Source organism: Caretta caretta, chromosome 2 (genome assembly GCF_965140235.1).
Source record: "Caretta caretta isolate rCarCar2 chromosome 2, rCarCar1.hap1, whole genome shotgun sequence".
NCBI lineage: Eukaryota > Metazoa > Chordata > Testudines > Cheloniidae > Caretta > Caretta caretta.
In genome coordinates, this window is record NC_134207.1 from 271,564,342 (window position 1) to 271,580,159 (window position 15,818).

Below are 15,818 nucleotides of genomic sequence, written 5' to 3' on the forward strand. Positions count from 1 at the left end.
CTACAACTATGCTCATACACTTAAATGCTCCATGGACAGAACACCAGCTCTGCTGCATTTGACAACCTCTTTTACAAATGTTTTTCCCCTTATGTGCATAATGCCATCTAGTTGTATACTGTCACTTACCTTTCATTGAACTCACAGACCATACTCCTTTCCCATCTAACTGCTGACAATCCCCTGTGCCCTTCTGGTAACACAACCTACACCACACAGTGCTGAAATGAGGGATCCTGGATCTCTCCAGGTACATATGCATGGCTTTCCTTTGATCAGACACAAGGGGAGAGGGGCTCACATAAACCCCCAGCAGGCCACAGCCTCTCAGATTGCCCCATATCATTTCCCAGTTAGCTCCATTTGTCCCTCCACCGTTCAATACAGGTACATCTAACACAGTGAGTGCAGTTTGTGTGCATGTAGATAATTCCCAGTGGCTATTGCCAGCTGCAGGGGGGGCAGAATTTAGTTTGTATGGGAGTGTATTTTACTCAATGTTTTCTTGCTTACACAAATTTGAGTTTTGATGAATTCAGTGTTCCAGAACAGTGTGTGATATCAGCAGGAAAGCTTAATTCTGTGTTAACAAAGTGTGGTTTTTTTTTGGCAATTTAATCTTCGTGAATGTTAGTGAAGATCATAACACCAATGCTTGTAGCTCTCACAAGAGTGCTCATAGCTAACTGCAAATGCCACCTCGTTACCCAAGTTTTTTGGCAATAGGACCTGACTCTCACCAGTGCTTCCAGTCTGCTGTATTGAACGATTATTGCAGAAATATCCCCAAGCCTCAGCCTGCCTCTTGCTGGCAGCTCCTGGGAAATGTGTGTGAATGAGAATCACTGTGGTGGTGGTTTTACTCATTCTCTGATGGTGAGAAAGTCTTTCCTCTGCCTTCATTTCTTCATATATAAAAGGGGGGTATGATATTTACTTGCTTCAGTAAACTAGGTAAATATGAAGTATTATTCAAGGGGGGAAATGTGTCAGTATTTGGAGATGCAGGTGGGGTGTATTATGAGGGGTGGGGAGATTAAGGAATGCTGATTTTGAGAAGGGGATGAACCAGAGTAGTGGGAGAGATTGAGGTAGGGATGAAAGCGGGGGTGAGGGATATTGGGAGGTGGGATGGGTTGGCATTACTGGGGCAGGTGGAGCGGTTAGAGGAGTTGAGCAGATGAGATCTCGTTTTTAGTGAGGGGGAAGGAAGTCCTGTTGGAGCTTGCTTCCTGCATAGAGAACGAGGGGTGGGCAGGAGGGAGCTGGATTCAGTGCCAGTAGAGGAGCAAGGTGTTTGGCTAGGAAGATGGCAGTGCTGAGGGAGGAAAGAGTGAATTTGTAGCAGAGGAGGTCTGTGTGGTTGAGGGAGGTCTTTTTGCCAGAGGTGCTCATCTGTATAGGAGTAGAAACAGATGGTGGGGATGCCTCAGGTCTGTGAAGTGTGTGGCAGACCTTGTAGCAAGAGAGAAGGGCAAAAAAATCAAGGATGTCAGTGACTTAGGGCATGTCTACACTACAAACTTAAGTCGACTTCAGTTAGGTTGACATCCAGCCGCCACAGTAATTAAGTCAGTCGAGCGTGTCTATACCACACTCCTTGTGTCACTGGAGCATGTCCTTATTAGCATTGCTTGCATTGATGCAGAGAGCAGTGCACTGTAGGTAGCTATCCCACAGTGCAACTCACTATAGGGGGTTTTGGGAAGGGCTTGCAATGCCTCATGGGACCAAAACATTCTCATCGGGAGGACTGGGAACATGGTTTCAATGTCCCATGATGCAGTTTTCTCCCTCCCCTGATTTCAGCTAGAACCCATAATATTTCGCACCTTTTTTCAAAAGGCTGGCATAGCCACGCGTACACCATATCCTGAGAAGCATGGACCCCGCTCAACTGTGCACTGTTGACCAGATGTCCCGATTTTATAGGGACAGTCCCAGTTTTGGGGGCTTTTTCTTATATAGGCACCTATTACCCCCTCTACCCCGTCCCAATTTTTTACACTGGCTGTCTGGTCACCCTAACTATTGTGAGCATTACAAACACCACATGCCTTATCCTACAGTATTCACAAAGCTGTGAGAGGAACCACCATGCAGAACGTGGCAGTGTCCTTCAAGCAGCACTGCTGGAAGCCATAGAATGAAACAATTCCCGGTTGCTGCTGGCAGTCGTGTGGGAACTGAACACGATGGATTGCTGTTTCTGGTATTGAGAGCCAAGCACTGACTGGTGGGATCACATTGTTATGCAGTTATGGGATGATGATCAGCGGTTGCAGAACTTTTGTATGTACAAGGCCACTTTCCAAGAACTGTGTGCAGGGCTCTCCCCAGCCCTGCAGCACAGCAATACTAAAAACGAGACCTGCTCTGACAGTGGAGAACTGAGTGGTAATTGTGATGGGGAAGCTTGCAAAGCCAGACTGCTACCTGTCAGTGGGGAATCAATTTGGAGTTGGTAATTCCATCATGGAGGCTGTTGTGATCCAAGTATGCAGGGCCATTAATCATCTTCTGCAAAGAAAGATTGAGACTCTGGGCAAAGAGATACTGGATGGTTTTGCTGCAATGGGGTTCCCTAACTGTGATGGGGTGATAGATGGCATGCCTATCCTTATCTTGGCACCAGACCATCTTGCCAAAGAGTACATAAACAGAAAAGGATACTTTTCAATGGTGTTGCAAGTGCCGGTGGATCACCGGGGCCGTTTTACCAACATCAACATGGGATGGTCAGGGAAGGTGCATGATGCACGCATCTTAAGAACACAGGTCTGTTCAGAAAGCTGCAAGCAAGTACTCTCTTTCTGGCACACAAAATAGCCAGTGGTGATGTTGAAATGCCAATAGTGATCCTGGGAGACCCAGACTACCCCTTACTTCCGTTGGCTCTTGAATTCATACACCCGACACCTGGACAGCAGCAAGGATCAGTTCAACAATAGGCACAGCAAGTGCAGAATGGTGGTTGAATGTGCCTTTGGCCATTTAAAGGGTTGCTGACGCAGTTTGCTTACTAAGTTAGACCTCCGTGAAACCAATATCCCCATGGTTATAGCTGCCTGCTGTGTGCTTCATAATATCTGTGAGACAAAAGGAGAGACATTTCCACAGGGGTGGGACGTGGAGGTGGATAAGCTGTCTGCTAATTTTGAGCAGCCAGATACCAAGGCTAGAAGAAAGCTCAGCATGGAGCATTGCATCTCAGGGAGGCTTTGAAAACCCGTTCTAGTAATGACCCACAGTAATGTGCGCTGTTTCTCTGTACTGTGCCTCCCCATGGTGTGAACCTTGCTGTGACAGCACACCCCTTCTATTACCTCAGTTTCCTTGTCCATCCTCTTAACCCCCCCCACCCCGGCTGTTTTAAATTAATAAACTATTAATTCATTCTCAAGACATGGACTTTTATTGAACAAAGATACTGAAACTTAAAGATCACAAATAGAATTTAAGCTTGGACACAAGGTGGAATAAAATTGGTAGGAGAAAAACACATTAATCTTGTCTTTAAAAGTACAGTAGCCTTCCTTGTCATACATCATTGTATATGCAGCTTTTATTTTTGGGACCTTCCCCTGAGGTTGAGCGGAAGGGATATTGCATTTGCCCTCCTCTTCTCCTGGAATGTTAGGGGGAGGAGAAGTACGTTGATGTTGGAATGCCATTCTGCAGGGGCTGCAGAGGGAGTCTAGCCTCAAGGTGTTTCTCCTGAAGGTCAACCAATCTATCTATCAGGCTCCTGAGGGTAACAGAGGCAGCAAGGGAACAGACAGGGTCTTTATGCTGCAATGCTGTGTACTGCAATGATGCCAGCCAAATTAACACTGGAGTAGCATGTGGAATTGTCCTACCGTGGTGGAAGAAATAAAGCAGCCCTTCCCAGAAACCTTCTGCAACAGATTGCAGAGTACCTGAAAGTTACTGGAGAAACCAGAAAGTTTCCTGGAGATTTCTATGGAGGATTCCCATCCCATCCCTGTGTACATAAATAGTCTTTTTTGTGGGGCATCCTCTGTGTAGTTGGTGTGGCTACTGGTAAGCATATAGCTGCTCTACCTCACCTTGTTAATTTTAATAAAAAATAGAATATAAGAACACATGACCCCAAAATATTACTTGAAATTGAATACTCACCAGAGGTTTTTTCCCCAGCATCACGCTTGGCCGCGATGCTGTTCTGTGACTGGCTGCACTGCCCCGAGAGGATGGATTCCCCACTCACCTGTCTCCCATTCTCCTCCTCCTCTTCCTTGTCCAAGACCACCACCTCACTGTTGCCTGTGCTGACCCAGGACTCCTCCTCCTCACCTGTATCCACGCTGCTCTTGCGGGTTGGGGGACTGGGATCGCCACTGAGAATCACATGCAGCTCCTTGTCTGCAGTGTTCAGTGCTTCTTGGCAGCTAATAGCCCTAGCACCTCTGGGCTTGCTGCATCAGTTATGAATGAAAAAGAATTGCTTGAGCCTTGGCACCTCTTTCATTACAAATTAAGCACTGGTGATGCTGCACCAGAGTGACTGTTTGCCTCCCTTGCCTTCTGGTATGCCTGCCACAGTTTCTTGATTTTCATGCGGGACTGCTGCATGTCCCTAGTGTAGTCCTTTGCCCCCATTCCCCATGTGATTGGCTTGTAGATGTGTACGTTTCTATGGCTGGATTGGAGCTGTGCCTGCCCCGCCTCTTCTCCTCACAGATGAAGAAGATCCACCACCTCCTGTGTACTCCAGTCTGGAGTACTGGATTGCCTTTGGAGCACAGAGCCGTCATGATCAGCTAGGCAGGCAAGCTCTTCCCACCGAAAAAGCAGGAAATAGACATTCAAAAGTTCCCGGTCCTTTAACAGGGGAGGGGCTATTTCCTGTGTACCTGCCTGTTGTGCAGCAGAGTTAAAAATGCTTACCAGAGCGGTTAGAGCAGAGCATTGTGGGACTCCTCCTGAAAGCCAGTTGGTTGATGTAAGCAACACAGTGTCTGCACTGCCTCTACGTTGACCTAACATCATCTGATTATGCGCTACGCCTCTTGTAGAGGTGGAGTAATTAAGTTAACATAGTAGGTGAGTTACATCAATGGAAGGGACCTAGTAGTGTAGAGACATTTATTATTAGGTCGACATAACGCAGCCTACCTCGACCTTGCTGTGTAGTGCAAACCAGGCCTTAGTCAATGGAGGAGAGGGGAGGAAGAGAAGTCATGGAAGGACTGACTAGTAGGGCAGGGAGTAGGTGGGCAATGTTGATAGAAATGGGACAGGGGTTGGAGAGGAGGAACTCAGTGATGGAAAGATCGGAGAAGGAGCAGTGCTGGCTGAAAGCCGGATCAGATGGATGGGAGAGCTGACCCATTGGTTGCAGGTCAGATAAGTTGGTGAGGACAAATAGGTGGAAGGCAAAAGAATCAGATGAGTCATAAACAGGGAAGTAAAAAAAAAATAGAACTTTGGCAAGCTTTTCTCCAGGTCCCCAGCTCCCAATGTCTCCCGTGACTGGAATAATAGTTAAATTTAATAATTAAGTAAATTCATTAGTTAATACCTTTAGCATCCTAGCTTTAGTAAGTTCTTTTAACACTTTAGGTTTAGTAAACATTCTATGTTATGCCACTTTACACCGAGTGTCTCGTTCCCTAGGTTTAGCTAAATCCGTCAACAAACTAGAGTTAATAAGATAGCACCCTGGGATTCATATCATACAAACCACAGGTTTGTATATATTCAGATTTCTCATATATTTCCTTATCTGCTCCCCATCAGTAACTATTTTATAAGGTTTCAGAGTAGCAGCCGTGTTAGTCTGTATTCGCAAAAAGAAAAGGAGTACTTGTGGCACCTAAGAGACTAACAGATTTATTTGAGCATAAGCTTTCATGAGCTACAGCTCACTTCATCGGATGCATTCCGATGAAGTGAGCTGTAGCTCATGAAAGCTTATGCTCAAATAAATTTGTTAGTCTCTAAGGTGCCACAAGTACTCCTTTTATTTTATAAAGATTTTCTTTTTAATTGTCCAAACTTCCAGTCTTTATTTTTATTGTAAAATACTGATTAAAAGAGATTCAACAGCTCAAGAATTTTGGAATCATATTAATTTAATCACTCCCTGAATTTAAGACCTCCCCAATTGGTCTCTTCCATTTTAGATTTAGAAGTGCCCTTCTTATTCCTGTAGCTATTTTGGCACCATTAACCCCTTGTGCCATTTTGCTGTGTTATCTTTTCTCTGCATCCTTATCTGGCAGAATATTCCTCTTTGGTGACCTCCTCACTTCTCCATTTCTAGTACAGATTTTCCCTTTTACACTCAATCACTTGTGGAGTAAGAGAGGCCTTTTCCCCTTGCATTCTTTTTCGGAAGAGTCAATAGATGTTGCTTCTTAATCATTTAGGATTTTGCTATATGGATTTTAACATTTCTTTCCGTTGCACTTTGCTCATTAGATCTCTTAATTCCTCAGGATTTGCTTCCTTGAAATGTGATCCCCTCATACTCCTGCATTGGGTGAAATCCCACTTACTCTTTCAAACATCAGTTCCAAGCTTCTCTGTTCTTCACTTAATTAATCAGTTCCTTGCGCTCAGTGAGAAGCAGATCCTGGGTCAGATCCTTAGCCCCTGCTAAAGCTCCAGAAACCAACCTTATAAGGGCTCTAGACTTCCCTGGTGTGATGGTGGCTTGGGCTGCCATAAAGCCATCTACACCAGCTTTGTACTAGTCCCTCTTGAACTATCCCCCAGTGCAGGAGGTGTGATGGAGCTGACTAGGGTAAGGAGTGGGTCTAGCAGACTGCTCTAGCCAGTGCAAGGTAGAACAGCCCTGTGGGGACTTAGAATCTCCATCCCTCCCCAGATGTGCCCCTAGGGCACAGTGTCATCTGGCTATCAGTTTGCTTGTGATATTGCTAATGATAATCTCAGCTTGTCAAGATCCAAGGAGACCATGAACTTGCCTCACATTTTATAGAGCTTTAGTGTATTTGTCCTCCTTTGAGGCCAGTTTTTTCCATGGCTTCTAGTTTTACAGCCAGCCTCCAGGATACAGTTCCTCAGCAAAAATACAGTAATTCTGCAGTAGGGCTGTTTCACTAGTGAATTCCTGCTGGTGGATCACAGGCTGCAGACCCCAGAGGCAGAAAATCCCTGAGAATAGGGATCACTGCTGTGCCTGCCACCCACAAACTGTACTGCACATGCAGCTGGCTGGCATACCCCACAGAAAGGGCCCAGCTAGCTGGGGAGGAAGTGTGGTCCTTTGCTTAGGCAACCTCTGCCAGCCAGTCAGCAAGTCTCCTGAGGAGCCCTGGCTAAATTAAATCTGATTAAATCAGTGCCTTCCCCTGCAGATGACTTGCCACCTTGGATACAGCTATTCCCATGGATGGAGGAGGAGAAGAAACCCCACACCAAGACCTATAGAGCTGAGTCAAGCCCTTAGTGTCAATAAGATTTCCTTTATGTAACTGTGGAGGAGACTGTCATGCCTTATTAATAATCTCAGATGACACATTTATAACTAGAATTAAGCCTTCCCATATTATGGAGCCAGTTTGGATGTGGCATGTGGGAACTGGGGAATTTCTTTGAGGAATGAAGCATGCTGGCTGCATCTGGGTAGTTCAGATCCCTCATGAGGATATTGTTTCTTTGGTTTCAAGTTACACATTGGGTGTAAGCTGGTCAGAAAACAGGTGTAAAAGGGGTAAAATTGTTTAAGTTGCTCTAATTTGGCATTCAGTGGGTGTCCAATATCCATAGTACAAGTGTGGTCATGCTGACTGGGGTTGTCCATTGATTGTACTCCCTCCATCTGTTTATACACTTGTCTCTTGTCTGAGGGTGTGTTTACACTGACAAAAAAGTATGTTCTTTACTTGGGTTAGCTAACTCAAGTTAAAATACTAGTGAAGACACAGAAACTCTGCTTTTAACTTGAATTAGCAGCACAAACTAAAGCCTGTAAAGCAGCATGAAGTTAAAAGCCGAGTTGCTGTGTTTTCACTGCTGTTTTAACCTGAAGTAGATAAATTGAGTCAGCTAAACCAAATAAAGGACCCCTGCCTTTTGCTTCCCCCTCAGTGTAAACATACTCTCTGATTGTAAGCTTTACCAGGAAAGGATCATCTTTGTGCTACATATCTGTACAGCACCTAGCACAGTGGGCAGCTGATCCATGGCTGGGGTCTCTAAGCCCGACTGTAATATCAGTAATAAATACAAATGGTAAAAATGTCACTCATAGTATGGTGTAAGATGCAGCACATTCCCCTCCCGTCCTCAAACATACGCACACTTTCTCTCTCCCTCTCCCTCCCCACTACATCATTTTGGCCTTCCTGCTACATCCCCCTTACTCTCTCAGCAGATGCAACCAATACTGTTTTTACCCCTTACACACATTGTGTGGTCCTTTTGCACCCAAAATGTAACTTGTGCCATCATTTCTGTCCCCACTGATTTAGATCTGTTGTTCTGGGTGCCTCCCAGCTCCCCTGACATGGTACGTTTGTATATACAGTCCAAAACCTCATTGGCCTGTCCAGCAGACATGTCACATTTTAGTCTCCTGGTCAATTCACTGTCCACTTCCACCTTTGGTCTCTCTCAGCCATTCTTGCTCCCCAGCTTTGTATCACCCACTGCATTACTTGTGTGTTTTCCAACCTGAATCCTGTGTCTTATATATTCACATTCCTTTGGATTATTTCTCTGTCCTCACTTGCAATGTGACCCTCTCCAAATTAGTATAATTTGAGGATTTAATTAACGTGCCATTTATTCCCCTCTTTCAGATCATTAATGAAGATGGTAAATGAGACTGGATGTAAACCCCATCCCCGCAGACCCCATTATACACTTACCCCCAACTTGATACATTGACATTTGATTACAGACCTTCAGTTAGTTTTCACTCCACCTGATAGTGTTATATTCTAGTTGAATTCATGCTGAGAATGTGTGAGGTACTGTATCAAATGTTTTACTAAAATGTATTTAAATTACATTAGACACTAATGGCCATCCCAAGGGCCGGTAATTTCCAAAGGGTCATTGTTGTTTGTTCCAGGCCTCATGTGCTGTAATTATGGATTGTTAAGGCTGTAAGAAAATGACAGGCCATGGTTTTGTTGCACAAACCTTGACTTTCAACACACACTGCAACTTTTTCGCAATGCCAGTCAGTCAAATTTGGCCCTGCTGCCCTGGCTGGGCCAAAGTTGAGTGAGTGGCATTGCAACCTGGTGCACATGGTGGGGTCAGTGGTGCAGTTGGACGAAGAGGTTGCCATGGCTGGGGACTTGAGTGGTCAGGGCCAGGCTTCCCTAGAGAGCTTATCCTGCTTACTGCCCTGGCTCTGTGCTGACCACTGCTGCCTGCCTTAGATCCTGCTGGTGCTGGCCTCACGCCATCCAAGTGCAGTTTCGCTTCTGCCAAGTGCTGCAGACCAGACCTGCCAAGCAGCAGCGGCTTCTGTGTGGCTTTGAAGAGTTCACCTTCTGTGGCTGCCCAGCCATGCTTGAGGACAAGCTTGGAGAGGCCCTGGTGAGTGGTGCTGGGTGGGGACTGGGGCTTGTGCCTCCTTCTGGGTCTGGGACTGAGACGGGGAGCCGAAGCAGTGCTGGACCCCCACCGGGCCTCCACTTGTCTCTGAACAGAGGGCTCATTTCCCCCCACCCCCACCCCAGCATGAGAATTAGGAATGGGGGTGGGTATCCAGCTCCTTTTGGAGGGTACAGGACTCAGATGCCAACTCAGCAAAACAAGGGTTTAGGCACTGCAGCCCCCACACCTCTGTCCTAAAGACCTTCAATGTCTAAAATATTTTATTTCAAATGAAAATGTGCCAAACAGCAATAAGCAGAGACTTTTGAATTACACAGATGCTCTAGTAATCTATTTGCATGTTTTTTGTGGTTTTTCATTTCTGTTTTTGAACAAATGCTGTGAATCCATTTTTGTTTGTTTATGGTACTTGAACTGACTGCATGAAAATGGCAACTAATAAACTGTTACAAATTTGAACCAAACATTGACAATTTTCTTAGTCTTATGTGTTGTTTGAGCTTGTCTTTTTTTAAATTTTTTTCATTTATTTTTTTTCATCCTCCTCTGTGTAATTGTACTTATTCTGCAAAATCATAGAATCATAGAATATCAGGGTTGGAAGGGATCTCAGGAGGTCATCTAGTCCAACCCCCTGCTCAAAGCAGGACCAATCCCCAATTAAATCATCCCAGCCAGGGCTTTGTCAAGCCTGACCTTAAAAACTTCTAAGGAAGGAGATTCTACCACCTCCCTAGGTAACGCATTCCAGTGTTTCACCACCCTCCTAGTGAAAAAGTTTTTCCTAATCTCCAACCTAAACCTCCCCCACTGCAACTTGAGACCATTACTCCTTGTCCTGTACTCTTCTACCACTGAGAATAGTCTAGAACCATCCTCTCTGGAACCACCTCTCAGGTAGTTGAAAGCAGCTATCAAATCCCCCCTCATTCTTCTCTTCTGCAGACTAAACAATCCCCGTTCCCTCAGCCTCTCCTCATAAGTCATGTGTTCTAGACCCTTAATCATTTTTGTTGCCCTTCGCTGGACTCTCTCCAATTTTTTCACATCCTTCTTGTAGTGTGGGGCCCAAAACTGGACACAGTACTCCAGATGAGGCCTCACCAATGTCGAATAGAGGGGGATGATCAGCGTCCCTCGATCTGCTCGCTATGCCCCTACTTATACATCCCAAAATGCCATTGGCCTTCTTGGCAACAAGGGCACACTGTTGACTCCTTTCCAGCTTCTCGTCCACTGTCACCCCTAGGTCCTTTTCCACAGAACTGCTGCCTAGACATTCGGTCCCTAGTCTGTAGCTGTGCATTGGGTTCTTCCGTCCTAAGTGCAGGACCCTGCACTTATCCTTATTGAACCTCATCAGATTTCTTTTGGCCCAATCCTCCAATTTGTCTAGGTCCCTCTGTATCCTATCCCTCCCCTCCAGCGTATCTACCACTCCTCCCAGTTTAGTATCATCCGCAAATTTGCTGAGAGTGCAATCCACACCATCCTCCAGATCATTTATGAAGATATTGAACAAAACCGGCCCCAGGACTGACCCCTGGGGCACTCCACTTGACACCAGCTGCCAACTAGACATGGAGCCATTGATCACTACCCGTTGAGCCCGACAATGTAGCCAACTTTCTACCCACCTTGTAGTGCATTCATCCAGCCCATACTTCTTTAACTTACTGGCAAGAATACTGTGGGAAATGAAGCATTTAAAAAAAAAAGGCATTAAAGATAGTCTGGTAAACTTGTTCTTTCTGACCCCCAATATTGCTTATTGCTCAAAATTACATTATGTTCAGCAGTGTGCCGTTCTTGCCAAGAAGGCTAACAGCATATTGGGCTGTATTTGTAGGAGCGTTGCCAGCAGATCGAGGGAAGTGATTATTCCCCTCTATTCGGCACTGGTGAGGCCACACCTGGAGTATGGCATCCAGTTTTGGGCCCCCCACTACAGAAGGGATGTGGACAAATTGGAGAGAGTGCAGCGGAGGGCAACGAAAACGATTAGGGGGCTGGGGCACGTGGCTTGCGGGGAGAGGCTGAGGGAGCTCCAGTGGCGCAATGTGTTAGTGCACAGTGCTGACAGAGCAGTGCTGTGTGGAGTATTGCTGAAGCTGTGAGTTCAGACCTCACCTGGAGCACTGGTTTTCTTTAATCTCGGGGGAGGGAGAGCTCAGTGGTTTGAACATTGGCCTGCGAAACCCAGGGTTGTGAGTTCAATCCTTGAGGGGGCCATTTAGGGATCTGGGGCAAAAATTGGGGATTGGTCCTGCTTTGAGCAGGGGGTTGGACTAGATGACCTCCTGAGGTCCCTTCCAACCCTGATATTCTATGAACTGGGGTTATTTAGTCTGCAGAAGAGAAGAGTGAGGGGGGATTTGATAGCAGCTTTCAATTACCTGAAGGGGGGTTCCAAAGCGGATGGAGCTCTGCTGTTCTCAGTGGTGGCAGATGACAGAACAAGAAGCAATGGTCTCAAGTTGCAGTGTGGGAGATCTAGGTTGGATATTAGGAAACACTGTTTCACTAGGAGGGTGGTGAAGCAGTGGAATGGGTTCCCTAGGGAGGTGGTGGTATTTCCATCCTTAGAGGTTTTTAAGGCCCGGTTTGACAAAGCCTTGGCTGGGATGATTTATTTGGTGTTGGTCCTGCTTTGAGCAGGGGGTTGGACTAGATGACCTCCTGAGGTCTCTTCCAACCCTAATATTCTGTGATTCTATGATCTGTAGTGATATTTTTCTCCTTAATATTTGTTCCATTTTACAAGGGATAGGAAGTGGATTTATCAAACAGTTATTGCCAAGATTTCTCTCCTTTGTTTGGAGATGTACTTTTCTCCAGTCTTCTAGTGCTCCCTCGCTAGTGCTTTCCATGACTGTTTCTCACTTCGTCCCTACTGGTGCATGTTGATACTTCTTCCAGTCAGACTCTGCAGTGATTTTTACACAATGACACCTTAAGTTATAGGCATAATTGGGAATAATGTATATTTTCCATTTTAAAGGAAGAATAAAATAAAAAGTGTTACTGTAATCTGATGTTCCACTGCTATAGCCAAGCACCACCCTTTTTATTTAACACCTGTGTTGCAGCAGTGAATAAGGAACTCAACCAGGTCAGGACCCTGTTGTGGCAGTTGCTGTACAAACATACAGTAAATGAATGACAGTCCCTGCCCCAACAAATTTACAATCTAAAAGACAAGGCCTAAAAGGCGAATGAGAAAACAGTACTGCGCAGAATCCTCTGTCTTGCATAATTTTGTATTTTCCCACATAAAATAAATTTTGCCTAAGTGCTGCAGTTCCTCCTTTTGCTCACCAGAGGCTGCTGTGGTGCCAGAATAGCCAGCTGCAGGAACACAGCCAGCTGTTCTGGCACCACAGCGGCCTCTGGTGGGAAAAAGGTGAAACTGCAGCACTTCTGGGCAGAATGTATTTTCTATGCCCAGCACTGCAGAATTCCCCCAGGAATTCATCACAGCACCCTGCCCGCAGAGCCAGGTTAGGACACACAGTGGGGCACACAGGGCTGCTGAGGAGTCACAGGTGGGTTCAGAATGGCTGGGGGGTGTGACAGACCGGGGCATAGGCTCAGGAGCTAGTGTGGTTACAGCGCTGAGTCGGGGGGGTTGGGGGGGAGGGGCTGCAGAGACCCATGGGGATAGGGTCTATGGGGACGGGCAGATGTGCCTGACTGAATGAGAGAGGCTTGGAGTCAGCCAGGGTCTGCATGAGGGCGGCTTCCCAACTCCCTAAGAATCTCCCCCCCAAGCCCCCCCCCCATAGCACCAACACCCTCTAGGTTCACTCCTAGGCTCCTTCCCTCTCCCTCAACTTCTCCATTACCCCTGACTCCCCCAAGCCTTTGCACTGCTTCCTGACAGGCGCAGGAAATACAGTTCTGTATTGTAATGTAAATGCATTACTCAAAGTTCTATATTAATATGCCTAGTAAGGAATCTATTTATTTGTTTAAAAAAATTACCAGAATCTTTTTTTTTCTGTATTGTTACAGACATATTTGCTGACGGATATTGAACTATATTACCAAAATAATTGAAACTGGCATGATTATATTGTGCTATTTTAACAAATAAAATATGTGGAATTTTGCAGAAATTTCAAATACTGAATTTTAATTTTTTTGGTGCAGACTTCCCCCTGGAGTAAAACAGGCAGATTAGGGTAGCATATGATAGGATATGTGAAATTGTTAGCCAGTCACTATTAGTGATCACACACTGGCCACTCTGCTTATATGCTGTTTTTATCCTCCGTCTTCAGTCTAATGTCACACTGAGATATTTTGGGATGGGATGGGATTGTCTCTTATCTTCTAGCCACAGAAGTCTATGCATGTTCAGTTCTGCTTAGGCCTTTCAATTGTTTAGACGGAATGCTGACACAATAGTTCCGGTAGAGTTTGGTTTTAGCTGCCAGGATAAGAAATATTCTTCCATAGTTTTAAGGTTCTTGGTTAGGCTGTATTCTATGATAGACAGATTCTCTGCCTGTGCACTCAAAACAATGTCATCAACAATGCATAGACACATTTCTATGATGAAGTCTGGGGAAGGTTGCTTGTGTGAAATATTAAACAGGATCGGCGCTAGGACAGGTCCCTGTGATAAGCAATCATTCAGAGTGTGTGGCCTGCTGACCTCATTATCAAGGAAAATGCAAAACCTATGATTGATTATAGTGAAAGTTTCTTACAGATTTTTACTTAAAGCAGGACTAAAATATCTGCTTTGCAATTTAAATGTTGCATTTCTTCTCAAATTTGACACAGTTTTACAGAGAGCAATGGAATATTGTGTATTGTTTTAGAAAAAGGTTTTGTAACTTTTGCAAAGGAAATACTTTAAAAATGCTCCTTTTTAAATTTTGCTGTTTTATTCACGTTTTTTTGGATTCTTCTATTGTAAAACATAAATTTACACAAGCTTAAGATTTCACCAAGTAACTCATCTTTACAATATCTCAGGCACAGGCTAAGGTATGGAACCTGAAATATTAAAGTTATAAAACAATTGCTATAATTTACTGTAAGCAAAGGAACCTATAGGTCATGAGAAGTGTTATTGATGCCACGCTCTGGTACAGATCATGAGACTGCTGAGAGTGTCCTTTTTGGGGATAGGGGTGTGATGTTATCTGATTAAAATATGACCATATAGATCATTGTTGCAACCACTGTTATATATTTGCAGCAAATCTTGTACAAAGGTTGTCAAGTGAGGTGTCTATGAAAAGGTTATGATTTTGCTGTGTGTATGCATGTATCATTTTTGTATTTGAAGTTATAAGTATTGGCCCTCAACCTGGATTTCAAATGTTTGCTTCTGGGGTACCACCCACAAGGTAGCTAGCCAGCACATGTTGGAGGGACTATTCAAATTAAGTGGCTCATGAAGAAACACTTGGTTGACAATGGACCATGGGAGACGCCCATCTACGCTGTGTCATGTTAAACGTTCTGTCTGGGGTGTAGGTAATGGCTTCCTGCAATGACTGAGTGAAATTGGGCATGAACATGTGACTCCAAACTCCATCTTGTTGCTGTAATTTTCCACAGTAAGAACAATGGGATGCCCTCCACATGGCAGAAGCTGTAAAAGGCCCTGGAAACACTTCCATTTTGTCTTCAATCCTGCTTCTTACCTCTGGAAGAACTTTGCTACAAACTGAAGCTCTGAACAAAGGACTGAATGACCCATCCAAGCTGTGGATGTATTCCAGAGACTTGACTTAAGCCAGCAGTTTATTCCATCACTGCTACAAGCCTGAACCAAGAACTTTGCAATTACTGTATGTATTTGACTCTTTTAACCAATTTTCTCTTTCTTTCTCTTTCTTTCTCTCTTTCTTTCTCTCTCTCTCCCCTCCCTCCCTCAGAGTTTACATACTAAAGGATTGGCATTAACGTGATTATTGGGTAAGATCTAAGGTATATATTGACCTGGGTTGGGGGCTGCTCCTTTGGGATCAGAAGAACCTTTCATTTGATGAGACTGATTGTAAAGAACCACTCATCTCTGAATCCAGTGTTTTTCGTGGTTATATAAGAACTGGAATGCCCAAGGAAACTGCTTTTATGACTTCTTGTTAGCCAGTGTGGTGAAATAGGAGTTTACTTTTGTGGCTGGTTTCGTATATATCATAAAAGAATAACCACCAGTTTTCGGTTGTGTTTGCCCTATTTCTCAGTAGTTTGTCCTGAATTTGGCATCCTTAGTTGTGACCCACTAA

General features: G+C 44.9%; 1 protein-coding gene across 8 annotated transcripts in view; it reads left to right on the top strand.

The window, feature by feature from the left end:
* SMARCD3 (SWI/SNF related BAF chromatin remodeling complex subunit D3) overlaps positions 1-15,818 on the top strand; it is a 268,276-nt gene that overhangs the window by 26,433 nt on the left and 226,025 nt on the right. For 3 of the 8 annotated variants that reach the window (XM_075126139.1, XM_048842077.2, XM_048842076.2), the window contains one exon: positions 15,145-15,377. The exons of 4 other annotated variants lie outside the window; for them this stretch is intronic. The gene's annotated coding sequence lies outside the window, so the exon portion shown is untranslated. Of the gene's footprint in view, positions 1-9,386; positions 9,547-15,144; positions 15,378-15,818 lie in introns of all 8 variants that reach the window. One more of the 8 variants, XM_048842080.2, reaches the window with a different exon arrangement.